Source organism: Lygodium microphyllum, unplaced genomic scaffold, assembly GCF_053477565.2.
Source record: "Lygodium microphyllum isolate KBCC unplaced genomic scaffold, Lygodium_microphyllum_v1.1.10 scaffold_105, whole genome shotgun sequence".
NCBI lineage: Eukaryota > Viridiplantae > Streptophyta > Polypodiopsida > Schizaeales > Lygodiaceae > Lygodium > Lygodium microphyllum.
This window is the reverse complement of record NW_028229588.1, coordinates 92,166-107,128: the sequence shown is the minus strand read 5'-3', so window position 1 is coordinate 107,128 and position 14,963 is coordinate 92,166.

The window sequence follows — 14,963 nt, the reverse complement described above, 5'->3', positions numbered from 1 at the left end:
CACTAACTCAGTATCCAAAGAGAGATCCTTTATAAATGATACCAAGCATTATTTCTTTGCCTTTTTAAATTTCTTCTTCTCCAAAATATCTTTTGAAACTACTGAAGGAAAAAGATGATAATAAAACTAAGATGCTTTGAAAGAATCTCTTTCACTTGCATTCAGTTGAAGAAGAAAATCAACATCACAAATCAATACAGTTAATTATAAACAAAGTCATATTTTATATTTTTTAAGTGAAAAAAAATGTACCTTTACTGCTTTGATTATTTTACTACAACCATCTCCTCCTCGTTTGAGACTCTCAATATTTGTAAGAGTCTTTTATCGATTTTGAATTCCTAAAATAGTTTGCTTTCGTTGATAAGATTTGATGCGTTTCTCTAACAAATAAATCCTCTATTGATAGCCTTCTAGCTTCTATAATAACTCGTTGTTATGTTTTGATAAAAGATGGTTCTGCAATTTGAGGACATCCTTTTCTGCAAACCAAGTTAAGTGTATAGCCTAGAAACCCATTATAACCATCACCAATGCACCTCAACAAACAATGAAGAGCTATTATAGAAAGGTAGAGTGCTATTTTTGCTAGGATCTTTGGGATATAGCCTACCATCTAACCAAAGATCAAGACTCTTCTTTCCTTCAAACTTGAGTATATGTTTCGTAGACTCTATAACAGTAATGTGTTTTGTTATCTTCATTATTGGTTCATACTCACTATCCATAGCTAAGGATGTGATTAGAAGATTGGATTGAAAAAGTATACAAATTAGAAACAAGAAGGAAAATGAAGAAGAAATTAATAAGGATGGGAAAGAGAGTAGAGAGTGAGAATGGAGGGAAGTAATCAAACGTCGAAAAAAATTCAAATTGAATATTAGTTTTCACTTTAATGAGGATAAGTAAGATATTGATTATGACAATCTTTGTCACCTTAATGGTGGCCTAGATTTCTAGGTTTGATGTGACCACGAGAATATCCCGACAATGACTTATTAACAATTTTTTATATATTTACTTACCAAAATACAACAGTTTTTAAAAATAAAAAATAATAATTTTATTTCTTAAAATATTTTATCTCTCTAGGATCGCTTACAAGGCATTTTCGTGACCTCAAAACTCCCCTAATGCAAGTATGCTTCTCGTATATCCTCAAAACAACAATTCACTCACTTTTGTCAAGGCCTTAATCTACCCCTTTATTCTTTCCTTAGAGTGATGATGCATATCTCTTTGATTGATTTCCTTATTATAGCCAAACAAGCCTCTAGTAAAGAAGATGTCTAAATCTAGATAATAAGAAAGATTATTTTCAACACAAAATTAGTGAAAGAAACTACTCTTAGAGAACAACTCGCCCTAAATTATCAAGGTTTATATCCCAAACATCAAAATACTTGTGCATGTGCAACTGCACCATATTAAAGAATGTTTCTAGTGTAACAAAGTGGGTTATTTGAAGGCACAAAGCTCAAATCAAGCTAAGTCTATTAGTCTCAATACTTCTATCATAGCTCAAGGAATAGGAAATCCAACAAATGTATCCTCATCTCCAACTTGGTGGTCTAGCTCAAGAAGGCTACATCACATAGACTATATCCCTACCTAATCTCCTTAGATCCCACTATAATCTATATAGGGGCCTCCTTTGATAGACTCCTTGCCTCCATCCATTAATCAGGAAAGTACATGGGTCTAAATCTACATATCATCTCCTCTAGTGTGCAACTATTTGATACTCTATGTGGATCCCTCTCTCTAAATTTGGTGGTCATCCTCGATCATGAGAATAAAAATCCTATCTCTATTAGTCACAAAAATGCCAAGTAGGATGTTCCATCTCTAGAGAAGAGACATATCCAAGTCTAAGAGGTGAATGTACTTGTTCTCTACTTGGAAGGAACTCCCTCCATCACTATCTCTACCATAAGTCTTGCATATCTAATACCTTAAAATCTTTACCTCTACATCTCCTCTGGTAGCTCCTAAAAAGTAAACTAGTCCCCCCTAAGGACACAATCTCGTGGAGGACACAATGTCGTGGAGAATCTCCCCCAAGAAATATGGGCCCTCTATCTATGGGTGTGGATTGACTCTAACCTCAAGTAATGATTTAAAATAAGAGATTCCCCCCCTTCTCTTGAATTGTGGCTTGTTGTAGCTAATGACAGCAAAGAAAATAAGATTTCTAAGCTTTATTCTTGATCTCCTATAAATTTTGATGAATGCTTGGTTGCCACAAATCTCAAACTATAGGTCTAGTAGATTATAACCTCCATATCTCAAACTATAGGTCTAGTAGATTATAACCTCCATATCAATAGGATCTTCCAAGACTCCTTGCTTGGAAGAAGACTCCTAACAATTAGACTCCTATCTCCTTCTAACCAACTAATTTCCTAAGAAGACTTCTAACAATTGGACTCCTATCTCCTTCTAACCAACTAATTTCCTAACTTCACCTACTCAATGCATGACCTAACAAAAAGTGATATGCCACGAGGTCACAAGACAAACTTGGTTGGCTACCACCACTCACCCTATGCTCCGACAAAGGATCTCCACTTAATGCTTAGAAGAAGCAATGCCTTTGGGTTAATGTCAATCCCCACATGATACCCAAATCTCATTACAAACTTTGCAAGAATCCAAGTGAAATCCTCATGATGGCTTTGGTTTGATTCCCTATAGTGTCAAATATCCAAAAACCATAAGACGTGTTGATTGTGATGAGAGCACTAGAAGCTCCATTGAAGGTCTGCATAACTATAACAAAGTCCATAAAGGTGATCTCATCCTTATCTAACTATTACTACTTTGTCATCTGCAAACTCCAAATGAAGGATCTTCTCAAACACTGGAATGGGCAATAGAATGCCTTTAATACCAATGAACCTATCAATCAAAAAGAAACTCATTACCCCTCTACTATAAATAGAAATAGGAAGGGAGCTACTTAGTAGCCATGTCTCACTTAGCTTTGAGTGCTACATCTCTCCCCTCTAGCCCAATTGATGAGAACCTAGATATAGGCTAAAGAGTATAAAGTTGAGACTCTTTTCACACATTGCTTTAGAAATCCATCCTTCACATGGTACCCTCCAAGAACTCCTATGCCTTCTCAAAATTAAAGAGAAGCACAATGACATCCTAATTCTTGGATTAGAAGTTGAAGACATTATCCAAGGTACTACACTCTCAAAGGAAAGTTGTTTGAGTGAGATAAATAATGTATAGCATTAAGAAGGCCAATCTAAGGCTGATCACCTTCAAGGATCTTATAAGAAATTTCAAGCAAATTGATCGATCTCCACTATGTATTCTTCAATTTGCCCCTACAATGCCACTTACCAACAAAGCATTTGCACCTTTACAAATTTTGTATGAAAAAGAGTATTTGTTTCCCTTAAATTTCTCAAATCCAAGCCTAAGAGTAGAAGCCCCTTGGGTGATGCTTTAAAAAGGCCATTTGTGAAGACATTAAAGTAGCTCAAGAGCAATAGAAAAGCTACGCCAACACATTGAGATCAAATTAAGGATTCTAGCAAGTAGAAAAAGTATTTCTCAAAGTCAAGCCTAAGCATAACTCACTTTCATTAGGGAATTTTGAGAAACTTATCCCTAGGTATTGTCACTCTTATGAAATTTTTGAGCACCTACATAAGCAAGCTTACAAGTTGAAGCTACCTAGTTATCTCAAAATTCATATCAACTTATTATAATCTTACATGCCCAAATCCTAATTATTTTTTTAAAGAATAAGAAAATGGCTATGCCTACTCAATGAGTATTTAAAATGCAATCTGATGGAATTTTAAACACTCATCAATAGAGCCTCTTAAAGCCCATGTACTTTATGAATCCTAGTCAAATGAAAAGATTCTTCTCATGAAGATGTGACATGGATAGATGAGACGAGGATATCTCAATTTTTCTAAGGGTAAAGGATGGAACATACTCCCTTCACAGGTAAACCCCCTTAGTTTCTACATTTTTAAATGAATAAATTTAAATTTTAAAGCTTTTCTCCCTCTATCCCTTTAAGTAGCCATGGTTGAGATATATATATATATATATAATAAACTCTAAAAGGCATTACATGTTTGGGACTTGTTTTTTGAGCTTTCAACTTTCATACTAATGCCATTAAATTGTATATCATCAATTGCCAATGAATCAAATTTGTAGGCCTTATGGAGGAGGGTGAGGCAATTATGAAGCAATCAAGAAGGGAAAGTGAATGGACTATCTATTTAAAGAAAAAAGTGGACTTTAAATTTTATTGTGTATTCCTCTTCATATAGGCAAATGGGCACATCTAATACATTGTATTTAGTGTAGTTCAACCTAGCAACTTGAATTCATATCCATCCAATGCACCATCCTTATCTCTCCACACTCTAAAGCCTAGTTTCTATTAGATTTGTATACAAAGAAGGCACCACCCTTAAATACACACAACAAATGTTTCAACACCCCCCTTTGTGTCTTATTTAGCTACTAAAAGGTGGTCATGTGAATTACAAGTTTGGTTTCACAATGATCAATTGTCCTCCCTCCCACTACGTGCATTCTATGGCTACTGCTAGTGGGTTGTCAAGCTCTTTGTCTTCTTGTCTTTAGAAAAGCTGCCCTTCTACCTTTTTGTCTTTTTTCTTTTCCTCCGTGAAATTTCATTGTCTTTTGAATCTACATGCATATTCATGATTTCCAATATTCTTAAAGTGATTGCATTTGGGTAAGTATTTTAGTATGCATTCTATGTTGATGTGTCCTTTTTTCTACAATGGTAACATTCCTTAATATCCTTCTTCATAAAGAACACATTATCCTTCCTTGTAGATAGCTCAACCTGTCCTTTAAATTTTTTCTCTTTCAAAATAATTGAAGATATATGGCCTTCAAGGTTAAGTGTTTCATGCATAGGGAGTGAATCTTTCAAGGATGCATATTCTCTAGATAGGCTTATAAGTAGCATTGTTATTGCGTCTCTCTTGAGAATTTGACTTGAATTTCTTCAATTTTCTTGATTAAGCTTTTTTATACATGCTCTACACGTGAATCCTTGTATTCATGATGCAAACTATAGAGATCCATCTTCAAATACATCTCTTGAGTGTTAACTTTAGCACTAAAAATTTTATTCAACTCCACCCATTCTTTCTTTGTTGTTCCTTTGATATTAATGTGCTTGATAAGGCCCAAAGCAAGATGTAGACCAATTAATGCAAGTGTTTTGTTCATCCTTTTCCTACCCACTATATTCAATTATCTGTGATGATGCATTATCCCGAGTTACCATCCATATTTTTTTGTGCAATTGAGTTGCCTAAGTCTGATACTTCTTCCCTTGAAAGGGGTTTGAAGGCGAGCAAGGGGTTTATGATCTTTAATAAGCTCTTTATTTTTTTGGTTTTCTTGAAAGGTCATGTGTGCAACTACCACCAACTGAATGGGCATGGTGGACAAATCAAGGTGCAAGCCTCGGTCTTCAGGGATGTTGTTGATCGTGTCGATGATGGAGTCGCTTGATGCTGCAGTTGTAAGTGTCAGTACAATTGGACTTGTACATGAAGCTGTGCCTCTCATCCCACATGAAGCGACCAAGGAGGATAAGCGAATGAACCATTCATTTTAAGGAAAATGTGGATTTTCAAATTGTATTGCTTCTGCCTCTTCATATACGCAAATAAGTATGTCATCCAATACTTTTTTTTTGGTCTAGTTTTCCTTGCCGACTTGGATTCTTATCCAACCAACTTATCATCCTCAACTCTCCACACTCTAAAGCCTAGTTCATATTACATTTGCATATAACAAAGGCACCACCCATACATATGCACGACAAATGTTTCGGCACATTCCACATGACAATGCTGGTGGATAACATCTAGTGGGTTAACCTTCAATGTTGATCTATAACCTAAATAGTTGCTACAATGGACTTCTTAAAAGTTGGAAGCTAAGTTTCTTCATCCGAAATCTTACGCATGGCATTTCCATGTGCACCTCAAAGTGGCACAAACTATAGTGCTCCTTATGATTACTTATTACTGGCCTCTTTTGCCTTGATTCAAGAGCAGTTTGAATGACATTATGCGACATATCCATTTCATGCTATGGGAAAAAGATTCTATGCATGCTGGTATTTCTTGGATTTCATGGAGCCATGTCTATACTCCAAAAAGCACTTATATGGTTGATCTCCATTCTTCATTATCACAAGCCATGTGTGATGTTCAACATCCCTAAGTCTCTATTGTTTGTTTTCTCTTGAAGTTTAGGGAGTGGTGCATGGAAATACTAAAATTTAGGGTTTGTAGTGGCACATGCTCAACAATGGCTCCTAGCTCTTTCTCTTGACCTATTTGGTATGCTCATGGAAGGTTGTCCTTCAAAAAGTGAATTAGCACCCAATGGAGGATAGATTGCATGCTAATTCTTTATGGGCCAAGTTGTCAACTATGTCTTGGTTACTCTCATGGGAAAGAAAAAAATATGATTGCTCTAGGTTCAATTACATGGCATGTTTAGGCTTGGTTTCCATTTCCAATCCAACTCTATCAGCCCATAGTGTGCTCTTTTTATTCACATAGTCACGTGGGTTATTCGGATTCCTCACAAGTACCATGATTTTTAAGATGATCTAAACGAAATTGTGATATCAATGGCACTTCCCCACCCTTCATTGTGATCATCATTGATAGGATTGGAGACTTGTGGGTCGATTGTGTTTGGAGTGTACCTCAATTAACCAAATCTACCATATTTTGTTTATAGACACTTTGGGGGCTCCATCAAAGTAAGGCCTGGTAGAAAGTGACAATGATGGAAGGATGAATCAATAAGACATGTATTTTGCCCACCTGCTAACCCTTTCTTTTCAACTCCCATTTCTGTTAAGTATTCACTTTTGAACCCTCCCCAAAGTTACTCCTAAATATCTCCCCCTCAGGACATATTCATCCACCCCATCCCAGAAACTTAAATCACTTGTCCCTTCTTGCAACCCTAGTTCATCAAGATTTGTCCTCAAAAGCACAACTAGTACACCATCTAACAATGACCCTATTAGGCATTCAAGGATTTGACCATTTTTAAAACTCATGGAAGCCCTTATGTCTCCTATCCACTTGTATTAGTTGATGCCACAATGGAAAGGTGCCAATGGTCAAGGATGTCATGAGTAAACGTACAAACAACAAAATGTTCAATCATCTCAAGTCAAGTCAACTTCGTCCAAATTTTTTATGTGATAGCATTTGTAGTAAAAGGAATTGGACTAAATTGCAATAGAAAACCTTAAAGAAACTACAACAATGGGAAAGTCCCAATGGTCAAGGATGTCATGAGTGAACCTACAAATAACAAAATGTTTGATCAAGCCAAGTCAACTTCTTGTGGATTTTTTATGTGATAGCATTTGTAGAAAAAGTAATTGTACTAAATTACAATAGCATTAACATTAGTACTAAACTAAAAGAAATCTAGATAAAGTGGTTTTACCAAATTAGGATTTATGCTTATATCAAATGAGAGATTTATTTATTTATCAAAATTGAAAGAGATACCTTTGGTTATTGTTGCTTGTTTTATATGCTTGTGAATAAAGGGTTCTAATGCATAATTCCATATATGAGCAATTAGACAGTGGTATTTAATAAAATACAAACAAATAATAGTTGGTGCCCCAAATTAATAGTCTCTTGTTCACTTGGAGAGGTGATGGGAAATTTTAATTTCTCGATATCAATGGACACAAACAAAGTGGTAGGATAGGCTAGCATGCATTTTCAATTATGTATGAGAGCCTTAAAGGAGCTTTGAGCTAGTAAATCCCTCATATGGCCCTATGATAAGAGTGTGACCATGCATGTTCTAACTTAGACTTGGTTAGAAGGCCTTATTCTAGATGAAGATAGGATGGCCAATCAATAACGATCTTGTGAAGACTCTTAATAAATGAGCTTATATATTTGATTAGTGATCTATTGTTTGTTGAGGGATCGCCTTCAAAGAAACAATACATAAAGGATTAAGTAAAGGAAGCTATTTTTATGTCTTGAACCATGGTAGTATATGATCATGTTTTGTGGATGAGTAAACTTGATAATAGCTTATAATTAATAAAGACCTAGACGTTAGGTCTAACACCTAATCCACTCCATTTTAGGAAATGCTTTGATGAATCCGTCTCACTCCTCAAGTAAAAGCATTTACAACCTTGAACAAAGTGCAAAGTTGGTTTGCCCTAATAGCACTTGCAAAGTGTCAAGTGATTTAGCTTGAGATATGGGTTGAATGATACTAAAAATGTGTATATTTCCATGCAACATTTGCCTCATCAATTAAGTTTGTAACTTTGACAATTCTGATAGTTGTAAATCAAGAATTCAAGCTTCAACCCCTACGAAGAGGCACTCTTTTTGCATAATCAAGGCAGTACATCATCAAACAATCTATCCATTGAAGCGTCAAGGTCACGAGTCATTAGCTATTCAAGGATCAAAATTGCACCTCCTAATACATAAGTATTATGCCCAAAATAGCTTAAGTGTTACATCTTAAAAGGTAAAACCTTGGATTTGAAGTTTAGTCCTTGTATAAAGAAAATGCTTCATAAAATATAATAAATAGGTCACAATGTAGGTATGAAAATTTCATAACCACAATATCTCTCATATCACAACTAAACCTCTTAGGTCTCATGTATCTAGAATCTAGTGGAGAACAATATGAAGTAATGGGTTCTGTTATGCTTTAAATGCCCTCTCAAAACAATGGAGAATGACATCAATACTGGCGTAATTAGACTAGAGAAAAATATTGATTTCCATGTAGAAATCAAAAAGCGCAAATATCAATTTTCATATCGCAATCGGAACATGGGTTCCCATTTAAGAAAAGGTTCTAACCTATTGTAATCTCTATCATAGGTTGTAAGCACCTAACTTTGCTTTTACAACCCTAACTAAGTCATTCCTCTTTCAAATGTAACTCCTACTACTTCAAAAATTCAAACTCATTGATTGGTAGTGTTATGCAAACTCAAAGGAAGTTTGTTCAACATTCCTTCTGTATTCGAGTCTATGCATCAAGCATCTACTTGTTCCAAATACCACAATAGACATTTCCTTGAGATTGATCTTCTATTTTGCACATGTTTTTATTAGAGGATTTCTTATCAATCATGATAGCATGCCAAATGCATTCATGATTGTATGACTTAACTAACTCTTCATACTAGTATAGAGGACATATGTATGTCAACAAGTGTTCTATATCCCTAGTCAACACATCTATTTGTTGTGTAAGTAAATCCAATAATTTTTAATGTGTATGGTATAGGATTACAAAAAGAATATTGGTTGTCAAGACTCAACTTGTTCCTTGATCCTTGGTGCATTGGTGGTAAGAGTTTAATCAAAATCACCTAATCACTTTACAAACACACATGCATGTATGCATGTAATGGGTAATGAATTTATGTAACACTTACTGCTTTTTTATCAATTCACCAAATTTAAATGCATGATTATGTTGATTTCAATGCACAAGAAGTACATGATCCAAAAAACCCTTTGACAGCTTTTGAGCTCACTAACACAACAAACCATATAAATATCACAATTGTCAATGCTAAGATTCATTTAATAGTTTTGAGTCTTACTTGAAAATTAGTTGTTGCTTATCCTAATAAGTTGATTGTAGGACCTAAGATTCATGTCAACTTCATGGGAATGACTAGTGAGCCTATTATGAAAAAAAAAGCCATGACAAAAATATACTGCAAATAAACATAGCATTTAGTTCCTACATCAAAGATAGCAAATTGCATGTTCTGTTCAACAAGGGCTTATGGACTATGTGACTAATGTGCACATTTACTAAGAAGGCCCTCAAGTGCATTGTTATATACCATGGCAATTAACCATTGCATGTAGTAAATGAGTTGTCATATCAATAGCATGCGCGTGAAAAAATATGCAATTTAACACTTAGATCAATCAAGATCAATCTCCTAAATATATTTATCATTCAACTTCAATATGTAATAGTATTAGCATAGTAGATAGCCATCAAAATCAACAATTACCATGCTCAAATTCTATGATCAAGTTAAAGATATATAATCTTGACACTAAGAGGCCAAAACATGTGCTTAAGCCACTCTTATGCGACTCTCCAATTGTTCAAAAAACCACCAAAGTTCAAAATCACTCCAAAATATGATTCGCATAGTACCCTATGGCCATCCATACATTAAATTATTAAAAATCCAATATTTCCAAGGCGACTATGACTCAATACATTACTTAAAGCATGCAATCAATCAAAGCAACTTACATTTGTTTTTTCTTGTCTCGAGTCTTACAACCACCTCATTTATGCCTACATAGATAGAAATAGCAAAACTAATCAAGACAACTTTTTGCTGAATGTGTGGATAGACATACATACTAAATGCAAGGATGTGTACAAACTGACTCCTTTATATTGGATAAGATCATCACGTGAACACTACTACCTCTTTGTTGATTATTAATTGGAAACAAGCTGCATGGGTTTTTGCAACAATAACAAACCACAAGTATTGGAGGCATACAAAAAGACAGTAAAGAATTGATTAGGAGTTCAACTTTTTTGAACTCCAATATACAAGGTATTATATATGAAATCTAGTACCCCTAAATTACCCCAAGAAATATCAAGTATTGAACCATAAATAGCACAAATTTTTTCAATAAGAAATTGCCTTTAAAATCCTATATACACAATGAGGACATCCTTGAGACATCTAGCTTAAGGGTAGCTAACACATCTATTTTCAAGAAAATTGAGATCCGTAAGTGTATAATCAAATGCAACCCTATTTTATGTGTCTAGATATACTAGCAAACTATTGCCCTAGACAAAGAAGAGACATTGTCTTCTATATACTAGAAAGTATGGATAGTTTCGAGTTTTGTGATTTACCTCCCAACTTTAAGGATGCCCACACCATTTTATGTAGTTAACAATGTGCAATAAATTTGATCAAGTGTACCAAATCAAATATGTTACAACTTTCTTAGAAACTCTTTAGAAGACCACGAAAGTGTCTTGTTCTACTACAATCTTAATCTTCATGTCTTTATGACAACATTATTTTAACTAGGTTTTACCACTTTGTACATTTGGGTTGCCATGTGCAACCATGCCATAGATATCCAGGATGTCTTCACTACACAAACTCTTTCAATGATTCGAACAAAGATCATCCATATTGTTCATAACAGATGGGAGAGGCTACAAGGTGGTTTTGCAACGATGAGCAAGAGAGATGCCTTCTTGTGAACCTCAAACTCTGGCACCTCATTTCACACAGTACCTCAAATGATTTGCCATTAAAGCCCCCCAAATTGGCTAGTCACCCCACATTATACTTATAATGTACTTATCTACTCTTCACATGGTTTTTTGTACTTTGTATTTTACCTCAAGGGGGATTTTCTTTTCTTTGGAAGAAAAAGCTTGCTCAGTTCAACTTCCAAAACTCGCTTAAAGTTGGCAAGATCGCTTTGATCAAGTCAATGTAACCATGAAGGTTATCAAATAAGGATTATGAAGATAATTTTTTTCACAAGTCATAAACTCAATGCAAACTAAACTTACCAAATTGGTCATTTCTTTGACCTAAGAAAGACACACATACAATCTTGTAAAGAGATGATATGATGGAAACAAAGACTTCAAGAAATGAAAACATGTCCCACATGTGTCCTCATACCAACGATGTGCAGTGCATAATCCTTATACCGGCAATAGAAGTTATTAGTCAAAATAAGTTGAGGTTCTTTATAGCTAATAGCTAGATTTCTTGTAAAAACTTTCTCCTCCAACTTTTAGGTTTCTAGAAATCTGAGATCAAAGGCAATATGCACGCTTTTTCACATGGACTTGCTTCTACTTCTTAGTTAGCTGAGCATAAGATCAACATCGTCTATTTCTGCACTATATTGTGTGCTAGCATATAACACTCCTATCACAATGGGACACTCCTCAAATAGATTGTTCCTTTGTATAAAGTAACAGGACATTGCACTAAGATCCATAAATACAACTACAAATATACAACTCAAAAGAGACCGACCTTTTCTTAACACTTAAAATTAAAAACCATAGGGAACAACCCCCCACCCCCCCCCCCCCCTCTGCCTTCTTGTGAACCTCAAACTCTGGCACCTCATTTCACACAGTACCTCAAATGATTTGCCATTAAAGCCCCCCAAATTGGCTAGTCACCCCACATTATACTTATAATGTACTTATCTACTCTTCACATGGTTTTCTGTACTTTGTATTTTACCTCAAGGGGGATTTTCTTTTCTTTGGAATAAAAAGCTTGCTCAGTTCAACTTCCAAAACTCGCTTAAAGTTGGCAAGATCGCTTTGATCAAGTCAATGTAACCATGAAGGTTATCAAATAAGGATTATGAAGATAATTTTTTTCACAAGTCATAAACTCAATGCAAACTAAACTTACCAAATTGGTCATTTCTTTGACCTAAGAAAGACACACATACAATCTTGTAAAGAGATGATATGATGGAAACAAAGACTTCAAGAAATGAAAACATGTCCCACATGTGTCCTCATACCAACGATGTGCAGTGCATAATCCTTATACCGGCAATAGAAGTTATTAGTCAAAATAAGTTGAGGTTCTTTATAGCTAATAGCTAGATTTCTTGTAAAAACTTTCTCCTCCAACTTTTAGGTTTCTAGAAATCTGAGATCAAAGGCAATATGCATGCTTTTTCACATGGACTTGCTTCTACTTCTTAGTTAGCTGAGCATAAGATCAACATCGTCTATTTCTGCACTATATTGTGTGCTAGCATATAACACTCCTATCACAATGGGACACTCCTCAAATAGATTGTTCCTTTGTATAAAGTAACAGGACATTGCACTAAGATCCATAAATACAACTACAAATATACAACTCAAAAGAGACCGACCTTTTCTTAACACTTAAAATTAAAAACCATAGGGAACAACCCCCCACCCCCCCCCCCTCTGCCTTCTTGTGAACCTCAAACTCTGGCACCTCATTTCACACAGTACCTCAAATGATTTGCCATTAAAGCCCCCCAAATTGGCTAGTCACCCCACATTATACTTATAATGTACTTATCTACTCTTCACATGGTTTTCTGTACTTTGTATTTTACCTCAAGGGGGATTTTCTTTTCTTTGGAATAAAAAGCTTGCTCAGTTCAACTTCCAAAACTCGCTTAAAGTTGGCAAGATCGCTTTGATCAAGTCAATGTAACCATGAAGGTTATCAAATAAGGATTATGAAGATAATTTTTTTCACAAGTCATAAACTCAATGCAAACTAAACTTACCAAATTGGTCATTTCTTTGACCTAAGAAAGACACACATACAATCTTGTAAAGAGATGATATGATGGAAACAAAGACTTCAAGAAATGAAAACATGTCCCACATGTGTCCTCATACCAACGATGTGCAGTGCATAATCCTTATACCGGCAATAGAAGTTATTAGTCAAAATAAGTTGAGGTTCTTTATAGCTAATAGCTAGATTTCTTGTAAAAACTTTCTCCTCCAACTTTTAGGTTTCTAGAAATCTGAGATCAAAGGCAATATGCATGCTTTTTCACATGGACTTGCTTCTACTTCTTAGTTAGCTGAGCATAAGATCAACATCGTCTATTTCTGCACTATATTGTGTGCTAGCATATAACACTCCTATCACAATGGGACACTCCTCAAATAGATTGTTCCTTTGTATAAAATAATAGGACATTGCACTAAGATCCATAAATACAACTACAAATATACAACTCAAAAGAGACCGACCTTTTCTTAACACTTAAAATTAAAAACCATAGGGAACAACCCCCCACCCCCTCTGCCTTCTTGTGAACCTCAAGCTCTGGCACCTCATTTCACACAGTACCTCAAATGATTTGCCATTAAAGCCCCCCAAATTGGCTAGTCACCCCACATTATACTTATAATGTACTTATCTACTCTTCACATGGTTTTTTGTACTTTGTATTTTACCTCAAGGGGGATTTTCTTTTCTTTGGAAGAAAAAGCTTGCTCAGTTCAACTTCCAAAACTCGCTTAAAGTTGGCAAGATCGCTTTGATCAAGTCAATGTAACCATGAAGGTTATCAAATAAGGATTATGAAGATAATTTTTTTCACAAGTCATAAACTCAATGCAAACTAAACTTACCAAATTGGTCATTTCTTTGACCTAAGAAAGACACACATACAATCTTGTAAAGAGATGATATGATGGAAACAAAGACTTCAAGAAATGAAAACATGTCCCACATAATCCTTATACCAAAGATGTGCAGTGCATAATCCTTATACCGGCAATAGAAGTTATTAGTCAAAATAAGTTGAGGTTCTTTATAGCTAATAGATAGATTTCTTGTAAAAACTTTCTCCTCCAACTTTTAGGTTTCTAGAAATCTGAGATCAAAGGCAATATGCATGCTTTTTCACATGGACTTGCTTCTACTTCTTAGTTAGCTGAGCATAAGATCAACATCGTCTATTTCTGCACTATATTGTGTGCTAGCATATAACACTCCTATCACAATGGGACACTCCTCAAATAGATTGTTCCTTTGTATAAAGTAACAGGACATTGCACTAAGATCCATAAATACAACTACAAATATACAACTCAAAAGAGACCGACCTTTTCTTAACACTTAAAATTAAAAACCATAGGGAACAACCCCCCACCCCCCCCCCCCCCTCTGCCTTCTTGTGAACCTCAAACTCTAGCACCTCATTTCACACAGTACCTCAAATGATTTGCCATTAAAGCCCCCCAAATTGGCTAGTCACCCCACATTATACTTATAATGTACTTATCTACTCTTCACATGGTTTTCTGTACTTTGTATTTTACCTCAAGGG